The sequence below is a fragment of the Onychomys torridus genome, chromosome 1 (assembly GCF_903995425.1).
Source record: "Onychomys torridus chromosome 1, mOncTor1.1, whole genome shotgun sequence".
Taxonomy (NCBI): domain Eukaryota; kingdom Metazoa; phylum Chordata; class Mammalia; order Rodentia; family Cricetidae; genus Onychomys; species Onychomys torridus.
Genome location: NC_050443.1, coordinates 62,430,160 through 62,455,212, shown reverse-complemented (window position 1 = coordinate 62,455,212; position 25,053 = coordinate 62,430,160). Strand labels below are relative to the sequence as shown.

Genomic DNA, 25,053 nt, shown 5'->3' with positions numbered 1-25,053 from the left:
ACCGAGGATTCTCTAAGAGTCCAAAAAGAGCCCACTATAAACACTCTCCTACCAAGAAGAGAGAAGTGGCCTCTGAGCAAGGAGCAAGGGGAGGCACATCAGACGTCGGTGCTGGGATGCTTCAGACCAGGATATTCCGAACTGGCACACATGGCCCTTTCTCTCCCGCGCCCTCCCCCCCACCACCTCCCTCTGTGCTCCGCCTTCCAGCACTAGAGGCACATAACAATTACTTGCTCAAGTTTTATGATTGCAAATCCATTGCTCTTAGGATTTTCTTTTCCTTTGAAAACAAATTTGTCTCATTTTTAGGTGCATGCCTCCTGTCTGTATGTATGAATGTATGCCACTCGTACATAGGTGCCCAATGCCTATCTGTGGTGAATGTGTGCTACACCCATGCAGATACTCCAGAGCCTGTCTATCAGTTATGTCATGTGTATGGAGGAGCCTCAGAGGCCAGAAAGGGGCATCAGATCCCCTGGGGAGGGAGTAACAGGCACTTGTCGCCCTGTTACTGACATGAAGATGGACACTGGGCCCCGCCCCTAGGAGAACAGCATTCATAACTGCCACTCCATCTCTCCAACCCCCGCATTAATTTTCTCTCGTTCTTTTGCTCCTTCCTTCTTTCTTTATTCCATCTTTTTCTTTTTTATGTGAAAGATTGGGGAAGTTTTTTCCCACACTGCAAAACAAGCTGTGTGTTCATTACAGGAACTTTAGAAAATACAGGCTGCTCTAAAAGACAAGGAAAAGTCACCCACAGTCCGTGAAACCCATAATAACAACTTTTAATTATTTTACCATATTTCCTGTGAGGCTTCTTTTTCATTTCTCACAGTACTTTGTATGTTTGCATAAGGATCCATGCGTAAATAAACCCATTCCACAGGTTTGTTTGTTCACAGGTTTAAGGTTTGAGACACTGGCGAAGAGGAAGGTATGCCAAATGCTCCTCAACACCTCTAAGCTAGCAGGTTTTCACCCCAGCCTCTGACTCCCAAGTCTTATTGATAAATAAAAGCTGAGAAGCAGGTCATTACCTGTGGAGCTGAAATTATTGGCTGAAAGAGCAGTAGATTCAGGTCCAGCTGTTGGGTTGATTATATATATATATTTTTTTATATATTTTATTGATTGATATATATGATATGATATTATATGATATATCAATAAAGTTTCCCACAGACCCACCCAGGAGTCAATCTGATGGAGGCAAATCCTCAGCTGAGGCTTCCTGTCCCAAATGACTCTAGCTTGTGTCAAGTTGGAAAACAAGAACCAAAAGGTCAACTAACATAATAACTATATTTTATTAAATTTTAATTGTTGTATGTGTATACAAATGAGCATACATATGCCACAACATGAATGTGGAGGTCAGAGGACAGCATTTTGGAGTCAGTACTCTCTTGGGTCTTGGAGATATAACTCAGGTTGTCAGCCTTGATAATAAGCATTGTTGCCCACTGAGCCCTCCCTCCAACACCATATTCTCATTTGTTTCTACTAGCTTCAGAATTCACAAAGGCAGGATTCTGAAAGTCAGAAGAGCCCTTAGAAGTCATCTAGGTCCAAACTCTTACTTTACAAATGGATAAGAAAAGCCTTTGCATGTACATCATCATGAAGCCAGGCCTAAGCCAGAGCTGGAACACCTTCAGCCTTGAGCAAAGTATGGAGAGATCCATTCAGCTGACCATTCAGTCAGTATATTCAGGACTTCTCAATGTCTGGCACAGTTCTTAGTGATGTGAAAACCATGAGAAACATGGTAGTTAAGGTCCCTATTATCATGGAAGTTAGCTTTTTAGTGGAGAAGATACATTAACAAATAAGTAAGCAAACAAAAAATTAAAGTTGTATTATAAAATGAATACCCAGGGTGAGATGGCAATAGATAAAAGGATGCTGGATTTTAAAGATGGAGGCCAGCAAAACATGCCTGAAAAGAAATTTGTCTACTTCCCAAAGCAGAGAGAGAGGTAGCATGCAAAGAAAGAAAGCAAGATTATATAATTTGACCAGATAAAGAACAATACTCAAAGTCCTCACTTGGAAAAGAAGTCAATGGACTTGAGGTACAGAGAGGATGTAGTGTGGACCAGGAAGAAAGGGGCATGTGATGAAGCTCTGGAGGAAGGGAGATGCAGGCTGTCAAAGCCTTGCAGTCCACCAGCGAAAGGGTGGAGAAGCACAGGTGAACGTTTGGACACTGGCTGGTCTGTGGATAACGGGATAGAGGAGGCAAAATAGACTCATCAAGACTAGCTGGAAGCTGTGGATACAAACCCAAGCAAGAAATTGTGTCTCCTGGGGCTGGAATCATCCTTTCAATGAGAAGGAGCCAACCACACATGCTGAAGAAGAAGGGATCAGAGCATAAGCATCCCAGGATCTCCACTCTTTCCCTCTCCCTCCCCCTCATCACTGCTCTGGGGTTTGGCTTGTCCAGCTACTGTAAAGGAACTCAGTGGTGGGTGGTGCTGAGACAAGAACATCTGCAGGAAAGAATGGCACCTAAATATGCTGCTTGACTCATGGTAAGTCTGGAATGCCCACGCATGTGGAAAGCCCAAGGCAGATGCAAGACTGGAACTCAGAAAAGAGATTTGGAAGTCATTGCCTAAATTTACACACACACACACACACACACACACACACACACACACACACACACACACTTAAAGGACATGTGTTGACCCAAAGAAAGTAACAAGATAATTTTATTATTGTGGGCCAAGTTTGAATAACCAAAGCCCAAGAATACACAAATCAAGACATGTTCCAAATTTGTTGGTGATAATACCAGGCAGATGGAATACCCTAAAATGGAGAAATGTCTGCTCTACTATCTGATGCCATCCAGTCTTAGCTTTGGGGTTGGTAGAAGGTTTGCTTGATAGTTAAAGATATGTCAGGTCTGACACAGGTGGGTAACGAAAGGACTGTTAAGAGACTAACAACATCACAAGGTAATTTGGCTCTAGATCTGCAACATTCTAACTCTCCACAATCAGGAAATGCTCATCAGTCAGTCAGCCTTGCAGAATCTTTAGCTTTTGTCTAGGAACTTTAGTTCACAGTAGGAAGCAGGATGGGATCTGAATAGTGTCAGAGTTTCGACTCTGGACCTCCACTAGTTCCTCAGATACCTGCTTCTGCATGAGGAGATGCCTGCCTCCAGAGTCATTCATCTGTCCCCATCACTCCCCGCCTCCTGTGCATCTTTTTTACCACTGAGTACATGTCTCTCCTGGGCTCCTAGGCAGCCCGCCCATATGATGAAAAGGACTGTCTTCACCGGGCAGTGGTGGTGCACACCTTTAATCCCAGCACTCAGGAGGCAGAGAGAGGCAGGCGGATCTCTGTGAGTTCGAGGCCACCCTGGGCTATAGAGTGAGTTGCAGGAAAGGCACAAAGCTACACAGAGAAACCCTGTATAAATAGATAGATAGATAGATAGATAGATAGATAGATAGATAGATAAGAAAGAAAGAAAGAAAGAAAGAAAGAAAGAAAGAAAGAAAGAAAGAAAGAAAGAAAGAAAGAGAGAGAAAGAGAGAGAGAAAGAAAGACTGTTCTCAACCTGGATAAACTCTCCTCCAGTCTCTATTAGCACAACCCTCTGCAGCCAGAGTATTTATCTGCCCATTGTGTCCCTATAGTGTCAGAAACCCACCACAAACCCTTCTAAGCTCTAACAAACTGTTTTTGTCTCTTCTTTAACTCCAACTGGGGACTCCTGAAGCATCCTCTCCCTTCCAAGGCCCATCTTGATGCTGTACACTAGAGCTCCTGTTTTAAAGTATGAGGACAGTAACTCCATGGAGTCTGCACTCTACACAGCCAGCAGTCTAGCCTAATTGGTGAGCTAAAGGTCAATGACAGACCAGGTCTCAAAGGAGATGAACTGAATTCATGAAGATGACACTCAAGGCTGTTCTCCATACATATATGACACATGTAGACATACTTAAAAACATGTGCATCATACATTCATATGTGCATGTGTGCATAAATAAATGCATACATGCATGCATGCATACACACATTTTCTTAATTACAAAGAATGAACTTTTAATATGCAGCAAGTTACATTGCATAAATATCAGGCTAATTGTCAGAGCTTTAGTAAAGTCTCCAATCAGCGATGCTAGTCAACTCAGCAGCACCCTTTGCAGAGAACATTCTTTTTAACCTTTCGAATGCATTATTTTCTAGTTTGTGGCAGAAAATCATCTCTATTGTGCCAAATTAATAGTAGTTAGTAGTCAGTTGTACATCCATGTTAAATGTAACACTGAATTCCTTGCTTATTTCTCCCTAAGTTGAACAGAGGATTGAAATGGTCAATGATAACACAGGATGATTCCGTTGTCTTGCAGGTGATTTGCCTCTCATTTGAGAAACTTAACTTATATACAAATATCACTACTTTATTATAAAGATGAATGCCTATCATTGAGTGTTCATGTATTCATTTATTTACTATTTTTAATTGAAGTAAAAATTTATACAATATATTCTCAACAGGCTTTTTCCCTCTCCAACTCTTCCCAGATTCTCCACACCTCTCCACCTACCCAACTTTACACCCTGTCTTTCTCACTCTTTCTCTTTAAAAAACAAAGTAAACACACACATACACAAGCCCACAAAAACACAAAATCAAAAACCATAATATACAAGCAAAATAGCAATCACAATAACAAACAAAATTATCTCAAACAAAACAACATGAGACAAAAGTACACACATACCTTTGAGTTGGTTTTGTGTTAGCCACATACTGCTGGGCATGGGGCCTGCCCTGGGGTGTGTTAACACATAGAGTGAGACTTGGTTGGAGAAAACTAGTTTTTCCTTTGCAGGCATGTGCCAATTGTGGGTAGATTTTTTGATTAGGGATAGGAGCTGGTGTCCACTACCCTCTCTCAGTGCTGGGACCACTTCTGGTGTGAGACCAAAACAGGAAAAATCTACCTTGCAGGTTAAGAGTTTTGTTTGCAGTTAAAAATAAGTTCCTGTTTGTCCTGTTTGTTTGACCCATCTGCACCAGATGTGCTTGATCACATGTGGGAGGGAAGTATGGGGGTAGAAATCTGTCAGGATGCACAGTTACCCCTGATTGGATGAAGGCAGGAAGTACATGGGCAGGAAATACATCAAGATGTATGTTTGCTCATGATTGGACTTGATGAGAAATGCCATGAATTATGGGATTTGCCTCTTTAAGCCTTCGCAAACATGACTCATGGCCATTTCTTCAGAAGTCAGAGATGGACCTGGCCAAAGAATCTATGAACCTGGCCAGTAATTAATTAAAGCTTGCTTCAAAATTGGCTTTAAACTGTGGTAGTGGTCTTATTCTTGACTGGTGGGATTGACACTGGCTTTGACCTGTGCAGGCCTGTTCTTGCTGCCACAGTCTCTGTGAGTTCATTTGTGCATCAGTTCTGTTGTATCTGAAGAACACTGTTTCCCTGGAGTCATCCATCCTCCCTAGTTCTTACAAACCCCTCCCCTCAGGGCTCAAGAGCTAATCAGAAGAGGAGACACAAATATGTCTTTTTAAAGAAGAGAAGGCAGAAAGGACACTCATTTTTCTGATAATCTACTATGAACTAGGATTTGTTTTTTGTTGTTGTTGTTGTTTTTAAGCCTTACTAGGCATGGTGGTACATACCTTTAATCCCAGCACTCAGGAGGCAGAGGCAGGAAGATCTGTGAGTTCGATGCCAGCCTGGGCTACACAGTAAGTTCTAGGCTGGCCAGAACTACATAGTGATACCATCTCAAACTTTAAAAAAGAAAGTTGGGTTGGAGATTTAGCTTAGTAGTAGAGCACTCGCCTAGCAAGCACAAGGCCCTGGGTTCAATCCTCAGCTCCAAAAAAAAAAAAGAAAGTCTTGGTTTTGTCCTCACAGCTTCCCTGTGAGTGGGTGTCATTAGCCTTGTGTCTCATAGGAAGCAATGTCATTTAACAAAGGACAAAAGACCCCAGTACCCAAGGAAACACCACCTCTATCCTATCTTGCTTCCTCCCTGGCCATTGTTGCTTGAGCTTAGATTGATTTCATAAACAAGGACTGAGCTACTGAAGTATCAGATAGAGACAACATCTTGCTTTTTAAACTAAGAAAAGATTGCAACACATTCTCTAGGGTTGTTCCAAAAGAGATAAGGACATACTGTCATTCACATCCTGATGACAGCAAGAAAGATGCTTTTTGTCCATTTAGGAACAGCTCCTCTGTTTCCGCCTCCAAGATCCAAGAGTGGCTTCTCAGCATCCTGCACCAGTGGAGCTGCATCTCTGCCTGTGTACGACAGGGTTCTCTGGAAAGCTGGGCCATCTTTCAGGAAAGATGTTCTGATCCACTCATGACTTCAGAAGGCTCACACTCTGACATTTCCACCCAGAAGGGAGGTGACCACTTAAGTGTCAGAGAAACTCTAAGCATGTGGCTTCTTGTGGGATGAGGAGACCAAAAAGGTCAGGGCATCCAAGTAGCAAGAGTTGGAGGCAAGGCCAGGGAGAGAGGCCAGAGAGGAAGTGTGAGAGCTTCCCAGGGCCCAGAGCCAGGGCCAGAGAAAGAAGCTGCCAAAATGCATCATCCGCACCAGCCACTGTCCACAGCTGCTGAGTCACCAGGGACAGAGGCAGGAGGAATCCAGATGAGCTCTGGGGACTATGAATGTGAGACCTGGGGATACAGCTGGGTCCCCACCCCCACCCCAGCTGAAGGCTGTAACTCTTAACAGGAAGAAACACAAACAGCCCAACAAGAAATAGATGCTGCTGTAGCCTCCACCTGTACCCTATAAAGGACCAAGATAGGTTTTGAACACTGTAAAATTGTGAAAGAATATACATTTGGTCTTTGACTACAGTTTCTATACAAGACTCCTAAGACTGTTATGAATTCTGTGGTTATAGAAAACACATCTTCTGATGCCCCAACTCTAGATAGACTCTTGGAAAACCTCAAGTAGGAGCTTCTACTGGCTGGTTTTGAGTGTCAACTTGACACAAGCTAGAGTCATCAGAGAAAGGAGCCTCAGCTGAAGAAATTCCTCCCTGAGATCCAGCTGTAAAGCATTTTCTCATTTAGTGATCAATGGTGGAGGGCCCAGCCCATGTTGAGTGGTGCCATCCTTGGGCTGCTGGTCCTGGGTTCTATAAGGAGGTGGACTGAGCAAGCCATGGAAAGCAAGCCAGTAAGCAGCACCCCTCCATGGCCTTTGCATCAGCTCCTGCCTCTGAGATCCTGTCCTGTTGGAGTTCCTGCCTGACTTCCTTCAGTGATGAACACCAATGCTGAAGTACAGGCCAAATAAACCCTCTCCTCCCCAACTTGCTTTTGGTCATGGTGTTCATCACAGCAATGAAAACCCAAAGACAGCTGGTTGGGACCAGCCACGAGGTAGGATGCTTGAACCTTCCATCTCATTCCAGCCACTGAGGAATCGGGAGAAACTGAAGGTACAGTTGACTTCGGAGACACCATTAACTATGTCCACATAACGAAATCTCCGTAAAAACTCAGGACAGGGCTCAGAGGGGCTTCTGGGTTGGAGTTCATTTATCCTTGCCCTTAGGACCATCTCTGAGTTCTCCCCTGTTCCTCCTCCTCTAACTGTTCACTTGTATCCTTCATTGTATTCTTTTTTGTGTATTTGCTTACTTGACTTGTTTGTTTGAGACAGGACCTCATGTTGTAGCTCCAGCTGGCCCAGAACTTGCTTTTTAGATCAGGCTGGCCTCAAACTTGTGGTAATCCTCCTGCCTGTACCCCTAGATCCCAGTGTTAGGATTACATTCATGTGTCACCAAGCTTGACTCTGAATTGAATTCTTGATTTAAAAAAAAGATTGGCAAACACGACGAAAGTATTTCCCAAAGTTCCATGAGCCACGCTATCCAATTAGGAAACCCAAAGAGAATTCTGTTAGAGGGAGCCTGGTTCACTGCCCACGTGGACATGTGACACTTGTCACTAGTATCAGATCTGAAGTTGGAGAGCAGTTTTGTAGGACTGAAACTTTGACCTAGTGGGTCTGATGATACCTTCAGAAAGACAATTCCAGAATTAAATGGAGGACAGCCAGCTGGTGCCTCCTGGAGACCTGGTGTGTAGGATTTATACCCTCATGCCTTTTATGCCAGCAATATTGTGTTGACTGAAGAGCAGAGTAGGAAAAATCACTTTGGGTGGATTTTTGTTTCCTGCCTTTCAGGATGATATCCTCAGACGAGAGCTGTGGAAGAGAAGAGGGTAGTCCTATCACAGAAAACAGGACCTAGGGTACCTCCAAAATCAAGCAGTCTGCAGTTAATGAGAACACAGTGTGATTGCCACTGAAACTCAGCAAGCCAAGTTGAACATTGCTGGCTCGGCCTGGGTCCTGTAGGTGGGATACTCATCTCTCTCCAGAGTGTGAGCTCAGCCAAGCACCACATCACAAACTTACAGAACCATGGTCGGTGAAGGCCCCCAAGTCTTTTTCCCATGGGCTGCTGTTGAACCATGTTAAACCACGTCCCTGCACTCTGGGCTGAGACTGGACTGTCCGACTTCCTGTTGTTCACATCCTCTTTCCATCTGGCTCATCACCCCGGCCTGTCAGGACTGTTTTGAATCCCAGCTCCATCTGTGTGTATGCATCGCTTCCTCCTGGTTTCACTTCCACCCAAATGTGAGGCATGCTCTCCATCAGTATCCTTGTCACCAACACACGCCCTGAGACGGCACAGGCTGAAGCCTGGACCTTTGCCCGTCTCCCGGCCCACAAAGGATCTACCCTGGTATAGTCTCCTCACTTCAGACATCTCCATGATGGGCATCAGTGAATCAAGAAATATATTATCCAGTGCTCACATCTGCAGATAAAGGTGTATGTGTGTGCGCGCGTATGGAGCAGGGGAGGGTTATGATGCTAGGTGGAAGAACTGAGATTCCATCATTCCCGAGTCTGACTGGAGCAAGGCTGAACACCAAGAAGACAGAGCCTAAGTCACGACTAGGGAGCTCTGCCTGTGATGCCAGGGATCTGAGGAGGTCTTTCAAAGTTACTGTCGGGAACAGTACGCGTCCATGGGCCAGTTTCCTCTGCAAGGGAGACCTCTTCTTCTGGATGGAGGGGACAGTCCTGCAGGTGGAGTCCCCCTAAAGGATGGCATGCCACAAATTCAGAAATGTGCAGGGACAGCAGAGAGAATCCCAGGCTCACAGCCAGCACCAACTCAGCAAGAACAACTCTGGGGACCTTTGGCCATTGAGCCTCCTGGCCAGGATGACACATGGGACTTTATGGTTTGTACCTTTTGAGGCCCAGAAAGGAAAATTAAAGTGACTAACAGTACTCAGACTCAGTATCACCACATCTTTCTTCCAGAAACCACAATGTGCATCTTGTTTCTTGAACCTGAAATGAAGGTTAAAAAAGAAACCTTCCAGATAATTTTGGTTTTTAAGCAGGATTTCATCATGCTGAGACATTTTTAAGTATTTGGTGTCTGAAACTTCCTGATGAAATATAAAACACATTTGCTTTGGCAAAGTTGGGAGGTAGAGGCTGACAAAGGGGAGTTTTTACATTTTTCCCCTGATTTTTCATAAATTAACTCTAGACCAGGCATGGTGACACATGCCTGTACCCTAGCCCTTGAGAAGCGGAGGCAGGAGGGTCTGAGTTTGAGGCCAGCCTGGATCACATAGCAAAACCCTGTCTCAAATACAAAAATTAATTGGGAATTTAGTTTTCCACATCTCTATTTACCATCAAGGAATCTTATCTCCTGATAGAGAGGAAGCTGCACTATAAGGCCTAATGTCTTAAACAACATCCAGGTACCACCTCAGCCAAAACCTAAATGCCATTCACCATGCCCACATCTCCCTCCTCTCTCTCTCTCTCTCTCTCTCTCTCTCTCTCTCTCTCTCTCTCTCTCACACACACACACACACACACACACACACACACACACACACACATCCTTCATCAGCCCTGATCAGGGCTCTGAGCAGTCAACACATGCCTTTCAGTTTCCTGAAAGGAGAAGAGTTGAAAACAGGGTCTCCTTACTCCTCAACCACTTTGGTCTCCAGTGCTCAGCACCAGGCTTCATACACGCTTCTCTAATAATGTAGTTCTTTCCCAGAAGCCAACCCCAGCCGCTGCCACCCCAGCACAGAGGCCCTGCGGCCACTGTCTCCATGCTCCCTCTGCTCTAGGAGGTTCCTGGCACAGCGTGAAGGTTATTTTAACACTCACCTGTTATTCCAAAAGGAAAGCCTGCCTGCCAACACACAACTCGATCTTCTTTTCCTGGAGTCTGCCCTCCACAATCTTACTGAAGAGTCCATTTCTCAAGCCCTTGAAGTAAGCTGACCCCTTTGGAAACAGCTGCCATTTGCAAAATGCCACAAAGAAATGGGTGTCCCTTAAAATACCTCAGGAAACTGAACATGGCATCCAGTGAGCAGGGCTCCTTTACTGAAGAAATACGTCAGGTGGAGATCTAAACCCTCGTTCCATTCTTCCTTTCTCTATTCTCACCCTTCCTGGTCCCATTGCCCGAGTGAGAGAGACAACAAGCCAAGCTGCCAAGGAAGTCAGTGGAGAAGGGAATGTGGGCTGGGGGGCGGGGCAGGAACTACTTGGGGAGAGTGCTGTGCAGGAGTGAGGGAACCAGAGTTTCCCTTCGTCCCAGCCCTAGAATCACTGCAATACCCTGACAAGAGACAAGAGTTCTGTGCTGAGGTGAAACTCTGTATGGGTCTGGGCAGGAATTCTGCACCTGTGAAGGAGACCACACTCCAGGCCCTGGAGGAATGCTGTGTGAAGGAGACCACTCTCCAGGCCTTGAAGAACAGCTGTGTGAAGGAGACCACTCTCCAGCCCTGGCAGGAATGCTGTATGAAGGAGACCACTCTCCAGCCCTGGCAGGAATGCTGTATGAAGGAGACCACACTCCAGGCCCTGAAGGAATACTATGTGAAGGAGACCACTCTCCAGGCCCTGGCAGGACAGCTGTGTGAAGGAGACCACTCTCCAGGCCCTGAAGAAATGCTGTGTGAAGGAGACCACTCTCCAGGCCCTGAAGAGCAGCTGTGTGAAGGAGACCACTCTCCAGCCCTGGCAGGAATGCTGTATGAAGGAGACCACTCTCCAGGCCCTGAAGGAATGCTGTGTGAAGAGAGACCGTGCTACAGGCCCTGAAGGAATGATATGTGAAGGGAAACCATTCTACAGACAGAATGGCAAACTGAGGAGAAACCATATATATGTCCCGACATGAATTCCATGCTGAAGGAAAACACTCGCTCTTGGTCCTGGAATCTGCACTTTAACCCTAAAGTGAAACTTGTATTTTCCCACAACTCCTTTACCACAGACGCTCCTTACTATCTCTCTGGCAGAGGCAAGGCATGTCTGCCTTTCAAGTGAAGTACAAATGCCCATTTTATCTTATTAAAGTAACGAGAGGACGGGTCCCAAATGGAAGGAGTATTCAAGGAAGTCTTGGGGTTTATAAGGCCTGTTACATCACTCAGTCAGTAGTTGTGGTGGCTCACACCTGTGATTCCAGCACTTGAGACGCTGAGACAGGGGATAAGCATGAGCCTGAGGCCAACATGAGCTACAGAATGAGACTTTGCCTCTCAAGGAGACATAAGTAAATAAACGTTCATCGGGTGTCTTGCATGTGTCCAATGGTGTCTCTAACGCTGAGGTTTAGGCATTCACACAATGAACAAAGCAGACAAGAGTCACAGTCCTTCGGAATCTAGAGTCAGAGGCCAAATGCATATCAAGTCACATAGGAAAGGAAGTGTTAGGGGATAGACATTGACACCCAATGGCAGCTGTGCATAGGGTGGTCAAGGCCAAGGTAGGTTGGAAGTCCCTAGGGAATCTCCATTTTTTTTTTTAAGATTTATTTATTATGTATACAGAAGAGGGCACCACATCTCATTACAGATGGTTGTGAGCCACCATGTGGTTGCTGGGAACTGAACTCAGGACCTCTGGAAGAGCAGTGGGTACTCTTAACCTCTGAACCATCTCTCCAGCCTGGAAATCACCATCTTGTCTGAGTCTCTAAACTGATAGGTGTATCTTGCCTTTTTCCTTGGAGATCCCAGTGTGCCTAGGCTCTGTGGGAACCTGGTTAGGTTCCCACAAAGCAATAAGCTTTGCAGTCGGCTCTATCTACAGCACCAGAGGCCCTTCGATCCATGGCCCACATAGCTCCACAGCATCAGACAGCCTGACCAGGTTTAACTTCCTGCTCCTCAGACCCTCAACAGTCTGCCACACCTGCTCTACCTCTGCCTGGTGAAACATAGCCTGGTGCTGGTCACACCTTCATGGCAGCACATGCATGTAAGGCATGCCAACCAGTTCCTTGAAAACTGAGTAATCACGCACACATGGTGCTCTTTCTTGCCAACATGGGTGACCATTACTGAGTGTCATGCAAACTGCACATAACCCTCATATAACCCTCATGCATGAATCTGTGTTAATTCGGTAGAAAAAAAAAAAAAAAAGCATCATAGCTATTCTGTTTGGCAATGAGACACCTCCCAACCTGACAACATCCAGAAACCCACTGGGGACATATTCATGTTTATTCTGGGCCTTCCTCAGTCCTACAGCTTTATTGCTTTCAGGAAACAACACGTCTGTGTGGCTGAAGCCATGCAAGCTTTCAAAGTGAAGCAAGTCTCCCAAAAGGGAGAGACAGAAACCGGCTGTTTGTACCTACTCTAAAAATCGCTTATATTCACTATAAGCTGGTTTGTTTTTCTAAGTTTTCAAGACAGGAAGTATGCAGAGGAACCGCCAAAACTGGATGCTCAAGCCTTCCAGAGCATTCTTAAGCAAACAAGACAGTAGGGAGACAATACTTTAGACTCAGGGTGTCTGTGCTCCAGGAATAAACAGCAACATTCTAAGTCCCGTGAACCTCAAAATCTTGAAGTTTAGCATAAAAAATTGAAAGACTTCCTGAAAATAAAATGTGATACCTTCATAATAAGATACAAACATCCACCTTTGTAGCTCAATGGCCAGAAAGTCACTTCGAGGTCTACTTTGTTTTGATGTGAAATTGTCACTTCGTTTTAAAGCCCAAATAAATATGGCATTCATTTAAGTCTATGGTCCAGATACATGGAAAGCTACATTCATAAACTAGACCCAGGTGGAGATACTAGACATCTGTTGCAATTAGTGATGGAAACTCAGGTTCACAAAGGGCCAGGGTAGCCTGCAAGCCCAAGCCACCTCTGCAAGAAAGTGATCCTATGGGTTGCCACTTATCAGTTCATGTCCCTGGGACTTTTTCCAGCATCACCAAACAAGGAAAACAAAGCCAGGCTGACTCAGCAGCACCCCAGGCAGACAGGCAGGTAAGAAGACGGAGGTGGAGTAATGTTTCTTCACTGTGCTTTTTAATTATTAGAGTAATATTGTTGCCAATTTTTTTTAATCCACTGAAGAAAACCCAAGCAAAATAAAAAGAAAACTAATGGTACCTTTTGACATGAGTCACTGAATTTTCTTCAACCAAACTCAGGCCCAGGAGAGAAATACATAAAGATCCTGCCTGTGTCAAAGGTCTCTGAGATGCAGCCACACTAGGGTCAGTGACAAGTATAAAGTTAACTTCTAGATAAGGAGGTGAGGTTATAGAGCTCCTGGGTAGCTTGCCCTTGCTGCCTCCAGGATGGTTGTGTGTTCCCAAGGAGGCAGCTTACACATTTTGTTTTTGTTTTTTGAGACAGGGTTTCTCTGTGTAGCTTTGCACCTTTCCTGGAACTCATTTGGTAGACCAGGCTGGCCTTGAACTCACAGAGATCCGCCTGGCTCTGCCTCCCGAGTGCTGGGATTACAGGCGTGCGCCACCACCGCCCAGCAGCTTGCACATTTTGAAAAATCATATGTCCTCTTAAGATCTCCGGCTTCTCATTGGTAAGACGGACTGACAGCCATTTCACTTCCCACAGTTGCTCTATAATTCCCAGGGGAGGGCTCCTTAAGCCAAGTGGGGCCATGCAGATGATCAATGCTATGCTTATTGAGATCCTGGAGTTCCAAAAGTAAGTTTTTAATTTGCGAGTTAATGCAAGCATGCACCAAGTACTTTCCATTGCAGATGCTGTGCTATCCGTGAGAGCAAACACCACACGCCATGCTCTCAGACTGCTCGCCATCTGGGTCTGAGTGTGGACTGAGAGCCAAGCAAACAGTAGATTATGAAGTCACATAATGCAAGACATACCATAGAGGAAAGAGCAGGACAATTCAGCAGCGTGTGAGGGTGTTACAGAGGCAGTGGCCACCAAGGAGAGATGAAAAGACAAGTAGAAATCACCCAGAAAAGTAAAGAAACAGAACCTTCTCAAAAGCATGAGCAAAGGTAGGAGGCTGGAGATGAAAGGGTAAGCTGGATGAATTGAGCACAGCCCTGCATAGGTGGAGCACAGCCCTGCATAGGTGGAGCACAGTCCTGCATAGCTGGAGCACAGTCCTGCAGAGCTGGAGCACAGTCCTGCAGAGCTGGAGCACAGTCCTGCATAGCTGGAGCACAGTCCTGCAGAGCTGGAGCACAGTCCTGCATAGCTGGAGCACAGTCCTGCATAGCTGGAGCACAGTCCTGCATAGCTGGAGCACAGTCCTGCATAACTAAAGTACAGTCCTGCATAGGTGGAGCACAGTCCTGCATAGCTGGAGCACAGTCCTGCATAGCTGGAGCACAGTCCTGCATAGCTGGAGCACAGTCCTGCATAGCTGGAGCACAGCCCTGCATAGCTGGAGCACAGTCCTGCATAGCTGGAGCACAGCCCTGCATAGCTGGAGCACAATCCTGCATAGGTGGAGCACAGCCCTGCATAGGTGGAGCACAGCCCTGCATAGGTGGAGCACAGTCCTGCATAGGTGGAGCACAGTCCTGCATAGCTGGAGCACAGTCCTGCATAGCTGGAGCACAGCCCTGCATAGGTGGAGCACAGTCCTGCATAGCTGGAGCACAGTCCTGCATAGCTGGAGCACAGCCCTGCATAGCTGGAGCACAGCCCTGCATAGGTGGAGCACAGTCCTGCATAGCTGGAGCACAGGATATAAAAGGAGTGGAAAGAAGAGGGCATCTTGAACCATCAGGATCCTGAAGTGGAGTGGGCAGCAGGCCATGAAATCCACATTCTCCTTCAGAAGTCTAAGGGGTAGGCATGAAGAAGTGAAATGATTATGAAGGGAAGGAGGGACGAGTGACGAAGGCAAGGAAATCAGCTCAGGGACCAGTAATACTCAGAGGTGAATTCATGGCACCAGGACTGAGAGAGGAAAATGAGCCATAATGAAATAATATCTCAGAACATGGGGTATGAAAAAAAATTACCCGACTCCATACGACATGTGGAGAAAACTGTAAATAAAAACTGACCAGGAAGGAAGGAAGAAAGGCATATTTAACATTCTTCCCATGAAGAAAACAACAGAGTCACATGGATTTTAGAGTAAGTACCACAAAGCCTTCAAAACCGAAATAATTCCCATTAAAAAAAAAAAAAAATCCTTTCAGAGCTGAGTAAAAGGAACACCCAGTTATTCATTTTGTGACATTATCACAATTTTGCTAAAAAACCAGACACAAGTGACATAAGAATGGCAATCACATATCAGTCATCCTCTTAGGAGGAAGAACTCCGGAATACAAGAGTCAATCAAACACTTTAGAAAGAAGCCACCGAGGGCAGGACGGATCAGTGCGCTGCAGTGTATTCATAACCCAGAGGACAACAGAACAGTGAAGTGAATGAGCTCAGCTTCACATGTCACTAGAGATAAAACTTAACACCACAACACTGAGCAGGGCTGAAACGATATGATTTCATGTGCACAGAATCCAAAACAGGATAACACCAAATAACACATTATTATAAACACACACACGTGGCTAAACTCTAACGACAAGCAAGGGAATTACGACTCAGCCTTTACCTTTCGCTATGGTTACTTCAAAACAGAGAAGGACGCAGTAAGAGAAGGGCACAGACTCCAGGGCTGACAACACCCCTCTTAATGACCCATGGTGGGTACATGAGCAAGCATTAGATCATGGCTCCCGGGCTGCCACATGTATGTATGGCTGTACAAGTCGGGCACTCCACAAATGACGGTCATGCTGTGGTTTGAATATGCTCCTGGGTTTGAACACTTGGTCCCCAGGTGATGGTGCTGTTTGGGGATTTGTGGAGTCTTTAGAGGTGGAGCCTTGCCGGAGGAAGTATGTCACTGGAGGCGGGATTTGAGGTTTGAGAACCTGGTCTCCTTTCCTGCTCACTGTTCACTTTCCAGACTGTGGATGCAGTGTGACAGGCTGGCCTGGCCTCAGTATCCTGCTGCCAAGCCTCCTCACCATGAGTTTTATCTGCTCTGGACCTGTGAGCCAAAACAACCCTTTCCCCCTAGGCCACTTTTGCTAGTGTATTTACCATAGCAACAGAGGAGCAATGACTGCTGCCTTCCTTTAAACATCATAGCACATGAATTATTTTGTGAATATACATATGTGTAGTAAAATCAGTTTTGCCTAGAATTATATGTATGTGCATGCATATTTAATATTAGATAAACAAAGCCCTTTTGGGGGAATGGCAGATTAGTCAGTAAATTCTTTCGCACAATAGGTAAAAATAATGAGGAAATGGTGAACACAGATCTTTCCTGTATCTGTGCACCAAAATCAATTCCATGTAGAGAGAGAGAGACATGTAGTAATTTCACCATTTTCTAGAAACAAGAACTGTGAAAGAAGAGCCCACCATCAATCTGAATTGTTTTTCTACTGAAAGTTATTTTTCTTTCTGGAATTTTTAAACGTATTTCTAATCACCAATTTAAAGTATTTACCTGACACATCCAACACCAGACAACCTCATGAGAGGTCCTGTTGAGTGGCTTCTTTTCATATGTGCGGGCATGATGTTTGCTCCTGTGTCCCATAAGGCTTTGTTAAACCCAGAATTTGAAGTGATAGGGTGAGACACCTCTTCTTCATCTTCACAACTTCTTCCTCTTCCTCCAGCCTAAATGTAGGTCTCAGTCCACATCTCCTCATTCCTGCCCGCAACCTAGTGGCCCTTTGGAGTCTTTCTCCACACTCCAGTCAACTTTCTTCTGACCCCTCTGTTTCTGTCAGTTGCCTCATCTCCCTCCATTTCTCTTTCTCCTTCTTAGGGCTCCTACTCTGTCTTCTAGGCCCCTCAGCTTTTCCCTCCCACTTCCTCCTCCCTGAATTTGCATTGCAAAACCTCACTTTATTTTTAGTGTCAGAGGTAAGGGGGATGTAGTGGAATCTCCATAAGTGCTGCTTATTTTTGGTTGTTCTGTTTCCTCTGCCAGTACCATACCTGTAAGAAACATCTGACCCAGATGTGCAACTTCCTAGCGCCTAGGATCCCTGGGATATAAACACACCGGCTTCTTTGCTTATTGCTGTAACTACCCACCTCACCAGGAGCAACCTAAGGAAGCCAGTGCTCACTGTGGCTCACAGTTTAAAGGGCAAGGCCCATCACAGTGGATGAGAATGCATGGTAGGGCAGTCCCATGGTGGGCAAAGGGCACAGCTAAGATCTCTCAATGACCAACAAAACCGGAATCAGAGAGAGATGACAGGAAGCAGGACCTCAAAACCAAACCACTGAGACTCACTCGTCCTTGTGAGAAGTTCTACAGCCCCCGCCCCAAACAGAATTTCCAACTGAGAAACAAGTGTTCAAATGTACGAGACTGTGAGGGACTGCTGCACAGTCAAAGCACTGTGGTAAAGATTAAACGCTATACAGAGATCATCTTCTACTAAGAGGAGACATGGGGAACAGCTGGTTGTGGTCTAAGTGATGGGGGAGAACAGGTTAGGAAATGGACACACCCTCTCTTGCCAAGCAGCCCACACAGCATCCACTAGTCACACTTGGCAATCAAGCATTCAGAATGTAACCAATCTTCATTAAGATGAACTCAGGGCATAAAATGAAAACTTGATTTTCAAACAATATGTAGGAAAAAAAGAGCAAAGAAATATAAATCATTTGGAGCTGTCATGTTGGTTAGATGTCAAAATAACATTTGGATGTAGAGGGGACAATAAAAATCAAAACTGACATTGATGTCTGTCTGTCTGTCTCCCTGGACTTGTTTAACGCAGCTCCTGGAACATTTCTGATTATACATGTAGGCTGTGGGCTATCTTGTATTGAATAGCACTGTTCTATGGGGCCCAGGGGTGGCTGCTACTTCTCTAAAAGTTATGGAAGAAAATAATCCCACCAATCTAAGACGGAGGGGGTCTGTAACACTCCACTTACCAAATTGAGGTTTAGGGTTCAAGACTGATCATTAATCTGAATTGTCAGTTTTATTGAATTGAGACACTCTTATGGTGATATTTTATTTGTGCTGAAATGTAATTTCATTTGTATGTTAATAAATAAAGTTGCCTGGGGGTCAGAGCTAACAGTAAGCCATAGCAGAAGTCTGGCAGTGGTAGCACACGCCCTTAATCCAATCACATGGCAGGCAGAATCTGTGTGTTCAAGGGCACAGCCAGCATGGTGATGCACACCTTTAATCCAAGTACCAACCATAGAAGACCTGGAGGTCTGTAGAAACAGGCAGTGACTAGGAGGTCATGCGGTTGGGTTTACAACCAATGAGAAGGCAGAACAGAAAGTCAATAAAAAGACAGACACACAGGAAGTAGCTCTCTTTCTGAGGGGAAGGACGGCAGCGAGTGGTAAGAAGGTGGTCTCAGCTTTTGGCTACTGCTCTCTGATCTCTGGGCTTTTAACTCTGCATTTGGCTCTCTGTTTCTTATTTAATAAAACCATTTAGAATTACATCTATACACTCTAGTGTGAGGGTGGGAAGGCGGCTTTGTCTATAAAGTACTTGCCACACAAACATGGAGACTCAAGTTGGATCCCAGTACTCATGTAAAAGCTGGGCATGGTGAGATGCACCTATAATTCTAGCCCTGAGGAGGCAGAAGCTGGAGGATCCCTGGGGCTTATGGTCCAGCCAGTCAGGAAAATTAGTGAGCTCCAGGTTCACTGAGAGATGTTGTCTCAAAAATAAAAATGAAATTCCGAGTGGATGAGGAAAACACCTCTGGCCTCCACATATTGGAACATGCATGATCACACACACACACACACACACACACACACACACACACACACACACACATTCAAAGGAACATTAGAACGCTAGTGGAGCACCTTTGAGTATGTTAGTTAGTGAGGGTGTTTCCAAAGAGAATTCACTGAGAAGACCTGCCCTGAATGTGAGAAGCTTCATGCTGTAGATGGAGGTCCGGGACCAAACGGCGGGCTCTCCTCTCTCGGCTTCTTGCTGCACCCAGATGTGAGCTGGCAGCATTAGCTTCCTGCCACCGTGTCTCCCCACCATGATGGACTTTCTCCTCCAACCACAAGCCAAAATAAACCTCTTCTCCCTCAAGCTGTTTCATGTCATGTATTTAATTGTAGTAATGGGAAAACTCAGTGGATTTAAAAATAACTGGGAAGGAATCATGGTGAGGGGGTAGGGGAAGAATCAGAGGAGAGGAAGTGATCAAAAACACATTATACGCATATATGAAATTTTCAAACAATAAAAACACTTTAACAGTAGCCAATGCAGAGACTGAACACGTGGTAGGAAAGAGGCTCCAGGAGAAATGAGTAGGCACTCCTGGCTGAGACGCCCTGCCCAAGCGCCAATGCCACTACAACACCTCACTATCAGGTCAGACTGAAAAAGACAACCAGTCTCACACCAGTGTGAAAGACCTGCTGTAGGACATGTCACCGCAAAATAGCATCCCAGGCCCACAGTGGACCTGAACAACTGTGTTATCCCATTCTCCGAACAGGACTCCAGAAGGCAGCGCACACAGTTGGACCCAAATGCTGAATACAGCCTACAACAGGCAACAGCTTTCCTTTTGGAAGCTGCTGGTGGCATGTAATTCCGTGTGATTACAGTTACATCTTATACCTAGAGAATGTCTGACAGTGACGGCGAGCCTGCCCGGTGCCTAGCAAGCCACTGGTCACAACTGAGAACCACCAGAACTATTGGCTGTAGACAGAAGGCAGTGTGGGTGAGTCACAGACCTCCTTTGGAGAAAGCCAGTCCCTGGTCCTACTTTAAGGCAGATCTGGTCTAAAGGAAAGTATCTAATTGTTCATAAGGAGAAACAGTGTCGCTGCTCAAAGGCTCGCCTGCATCCACTCAGAGTTCCGTGACAGGTTGTAAAACAGAGGCATCCGCTGCCTGGCTTAGCCAGAACCCCAGACTGAGAGGAAAAGACAAGACTGGGAGGGAAGTGGGGGAAGAGGCTGGAGGGAGCCCACCGTAGGGTGTCCGTGTGTATCGGAGAAGTCACAGAGAAAAGAGGCGTCCTCGTCCTGGGGCTCACTGTGAGGAAAGTGGGGGAGGCAGCGCGCACACCATCAGAGTCCATCGCATCCTGGCTCATAACCAGACAAGCACCTCAGCTTATCTGAACAGCTCCAGCAGCTCGGAGAGGTATTGAAAATCATCTCTAGCACTTTTTTAAATGAAGGCAGAAAACCCGAGGCCCCAGAGGTAAAGATGCCTGAGTGCTATCTAATGAGAAACAGAGGTCGCCGGGAAGCCCATTCATTTCCTTTCCACAGAGCCACACAGGGTGCAGGATGAGTTTGCTGGGAAAAGGAAAGACTAAACATTTAGAATGAAATACTGAGGAATCAGTGTGGCATCATGTGAAGAAGGGATTTTTTACTGACACACAAAAAGGCAAACCATGAAAGACAAGATGGGTAATCGCTCATGCACTCATTCAGCAAACATTTTTGAATATCTGCCACATACCACATGTTAGGTACTTGGATAAATCAGTGAACAACAGGGATTTGAAATCCCTGATGACCCTGTAGAAAGAAACTACACTAAAATTCAAATGGATGTTTTTGTACACCATAAAATGTTGAAATATAGGCTGTAATATGAGAAAATATATAAAACCAGGAAAATGTTAGTTTTTTAATGCTGACTACTGATAAAGGGGCACAAAGAGCATTCTTAGAAGAGAGAAGTCAAAACCACAAAGTAGCAATACAGAATGACACAGTCAATGGCCATGGGACATACACATAATAACACAGGAAGGATGCCACCTTAGAACCATGACAGAGGAACACAAGACCCAATGGTACTACATCAGAGACCATGTGGCCATGGCAAATGGGACCCTTTATTTAGTAGATAGACCACAAATTGGTATCACAACTTTGCACATTTATATTTGTGATAACTAGTAAAGTTTAATGATTTTGCCTGCCAATTCTACTCCTTAGTTTAGATCTTAGAGAGATTACGCACACAAAGATGTTCAGAATTGTTTGCAAAAGTAAATTAAAAAGAATTTAGCTGAGTAGGCCAAAAGGAAAATAAAAATCAGTTTAGATGTCCTTGTGCTGCAAAATACTATGTTACAGTAGAAAGAGATCACTTAGAGCAATATTTAATAATTTAATAATATGGATGGTCCTCACTATTGCTGAGCAAAAAAAAAAAATCAAGTTGCAGAATACTGTCATATAATTCCATGTATTCTATTTATATAAGGTTTGGAAAGTACAAAACAACTATACAGGTTTTGTTTGAGCATATAGCAAATATTTAAAATTAGAAAAGAATTAAAAACACAAAATTTAAAATAATCATACCCTCTGGGACCTGGGGCAGAGGAAAAAGAGTCGATGAAGAGCTTTGTGTGGACAGTGTTTTATTTCTTAAGCTGAGAAATGGAGCATGGAGGTGTAGTGTACTGTTATTGGATCTGCTTTAATTATTTTTATATGTATGAGCATTTTGCCTCTCTCTCTCTCTCTCTCTATATATATATATATATATATATATATATATATATATATATATATCACATGTGTGTAGTGCCCACAGAGGCCAGACAAGTGTGTCAGAATCCTGGAACTGGATGGTTGTGACTCATCATGTAATATTAAGAATCCAGGGAATGGCTCAGAAATCTCTCCAGTGCCTGCTCTAATTCTTAAAAGAAGTACATAATTATTATGTTCACAATAAAAAGTTTACATCATTTTCATAGTAAGCTAAGTTAGTAGACTAAGACAATGTTTTAGAAACATAGAACAGCTATAAGACATAAGCAAGGATGCTCAAAAAATAAAGTAATGCCATCCTTGATCACTTGTGACTTAGTGATTGCAATTATTGCTTTGGATTTCAAATGTACTATGAAGTTCTGAGATAGACCACCAATATGAAGTTTATAGCCCAGAACTTATATTACCTGAGATACTACTGTATGACAGAGGAATTTTATGTAGTTTTCCTAAAAGCAGAATAAGAAACCCACTGAAATCATAGTAAACTGTTCTGGCAGCCAAAGGGTAATCCAGGCCTTTAAACTATCTTGCCGCAAAACCCAGACCTGGTTCCATAGCTGCATGGAGATGTCCGTTCAGGGAAAGTCTGGGTTTTGAACACATGGCATGGATGTGGAAGGGCCGAGAGGTGGTTGGCTGAGCAAGTGCTGATGGGCACAGAGGCACAGAACAAACTATCAACTCAACCTGAACTTCTTCCAGGAATCAGTGAATCACAAATGACTCCTACTGGGTCTCAGGACCTGTGCTGAACTGAGGTCCAAGACCAAGGAGTGGAGAAGGAACATCAGCTAAAGTCCAATGAGGAAGAGAAGGAATTTCTGTGCACAGAAAAAAACTCATCTGCAAGGTAGACTACTGTGATGTTAGTGCTGTTAACTTGACAGGATCTGGAATCACCTGGGAGACAAACCTCCAAGCATTCCTCCAAGGGGTTATTTAGTCCCTGGACACATCTGTGAGGCATTGTCTTGACTAGGTTAATTGATGTGGACTGTCTTAGTTAGGCTTTCTTTGAAGAGATACCATGACCACAGCAACTCTTATAATTGAAAACATTCAATAGGGGTAGCTCACTTAGAGTTCAGAGGTTCAGTCCATTACCATCATGGTGGGGAGCCTGGTGGCGTGCAGGCAGACTTCTTGATCAGAAGGCAACAGGAAATGGACTGTGACACTGAGTGAAGCTGGAGCAAAGGAAACCTCAAAGCCTGCCCCCACAGTGACACACTTCCTTCAACAAGGCCACACCTACTTCAACAAGGCCACACCTCCCAACAGCACTACTACCTATGAGTTTTTATGGGGGCCAATTACATTCAGACTACCACAGGACCTTCATCTTTGCCTTCACTGTGGGCAAGGATCCTGGACTGTAAGATGGGAGGGGTGAGCTGAGTGTCCATTGCTTTCTCCATCTTGACTGTGGATGCAAAGTAACCAGCTGTGTGAAGCTCCTACCTCTTAACCTCTTCACCATGGGAGATGGCACCCTTGAACTGGGAGTCAGAATAAACCCTTTCCCCATCTGGGTGTTCAGTCACAGTAACAGGAAGAACTAAACTGAACAAAAGGGGAAATTTCTGGTAGTGGGAAGATCAGGAAAGACATTGTAGATGGCTTAAATTTTGAAAAATATCAAGGATCAAAAGAGTGGGACAGAAGGCTCTCCATCCACCACACTGTTCACAGGAAACAGTAATTCCTGCTCAAGGGCAGACAGGAACTTGGGGACATGCCTTCAGACCGTTACAAAGGCAGGTCTGAGAAAATGGATCCTCTCACTCATCCCACTAATGCCTGAAACTGAATGTGTGGTCAAATTCCAAATATTTCCAAGTCAGTATCCTGGTCCACATCAACTTCCAGAAAAAATCAGGTATGTTTTGAAGGCATTTTTTCCTCCACCATGAGACAATTGGCCCACCTGACACTAGATTGTAGAGCAATGGCACTCAGCCTTCCTAATACCTTGACCCTTTACTACAGTTCCTCACGTTGTGGTGACCCCCCACCATAGAATTCGTTGCTACTTCATAACTGTAGTTTTGCTGCTGTTATGAATCGTAATGTAAATATCTGATATGTGACCGCTGTGGAAGGGTCTTTCAAGCCCCAAAGGGGTCACAATGCACAGGTTGAGAACGGCTGCTGTAGAGACCTGGAGAGAAAGGGAATGAGAAGCAATTCATGTCTCTTTATGAGTTAGAAACAATGTTTTTGTAAGGGAAGAAGTAAAAATAGCTCACTTCTAAGAAAGCCAGCATTTGTACAGAAGTCATTAGATGACATCTGTTCACTTACGGAAAATTTGAGGTAAACAGCATGATCCGGGCCAAGCCAAGGGAAACACCAATTAGTATTATTTAGACTACCACACTGCCATACTCCCCTGTACAGTACACAAACACCAAATCCTTCTCCCGTTTAACACTGCTGCTCAATAAAAACACACCAAGTTCTTTTTCAATCCCAGTGTATGGGTCAGTTCAGGAGCCAGTGCCCTGGATCAGCGACTGCACGTCTGAGGCTTCAGTTTCAAATGGGTCAAATTCAGTCTGAAAACGTTAAAAGCAAGTGCCAGAAGAAATTAATATTGAAGTTGAAATGCTGTGTTATTCTGAGAAGTATGATAGCTGCTCACACAGTCCTGAACACTCTCTCACTCACTTGCCCCTCTGCCCAGAGCACACACGCTGTGCGCACCACCTGCCCACTAGTCATTCAGCATCCCTCTCAGGTATCACATGGGTGATGTGGAATCACAGTGCTGTGTTTCAAGTGACCCTTTGGGAGGAGCCCAGTGCTGGGTCCATGCCTACGGCATTAACCTCACTGCATTTGTGTAGGCTTTGTATCAACTAGGTCATCCCAAGAACCAATATTTTGAGAGATAAAGAGACAAAATTCATATAACTTTTACATGCATATCTTGCTATAATTGGTCTACTTTATTGCTGATCATCACTTTGCAAATGTGCATGCACTCTATGTGCTGAACTTTTATCATGGTCATGCGTACGTGGTGGGGGAGGGTGGTACTTAGTGT

General features: G+C 44.8%; 1 protein-coding gene across 1 annotated transcript in view; it reads right to left on the bottom strand.

Moving 5' to 3' along the window:
- Adamtsl3 (ADAMTS like 3) overlaps nucleotides 1-25,053 on the bottom strand; it is a 291,872-nt gene that overhangs the window by 249,215 nt on the left and 17,604 nt on the right. The window lies entirely within an intron of this gene.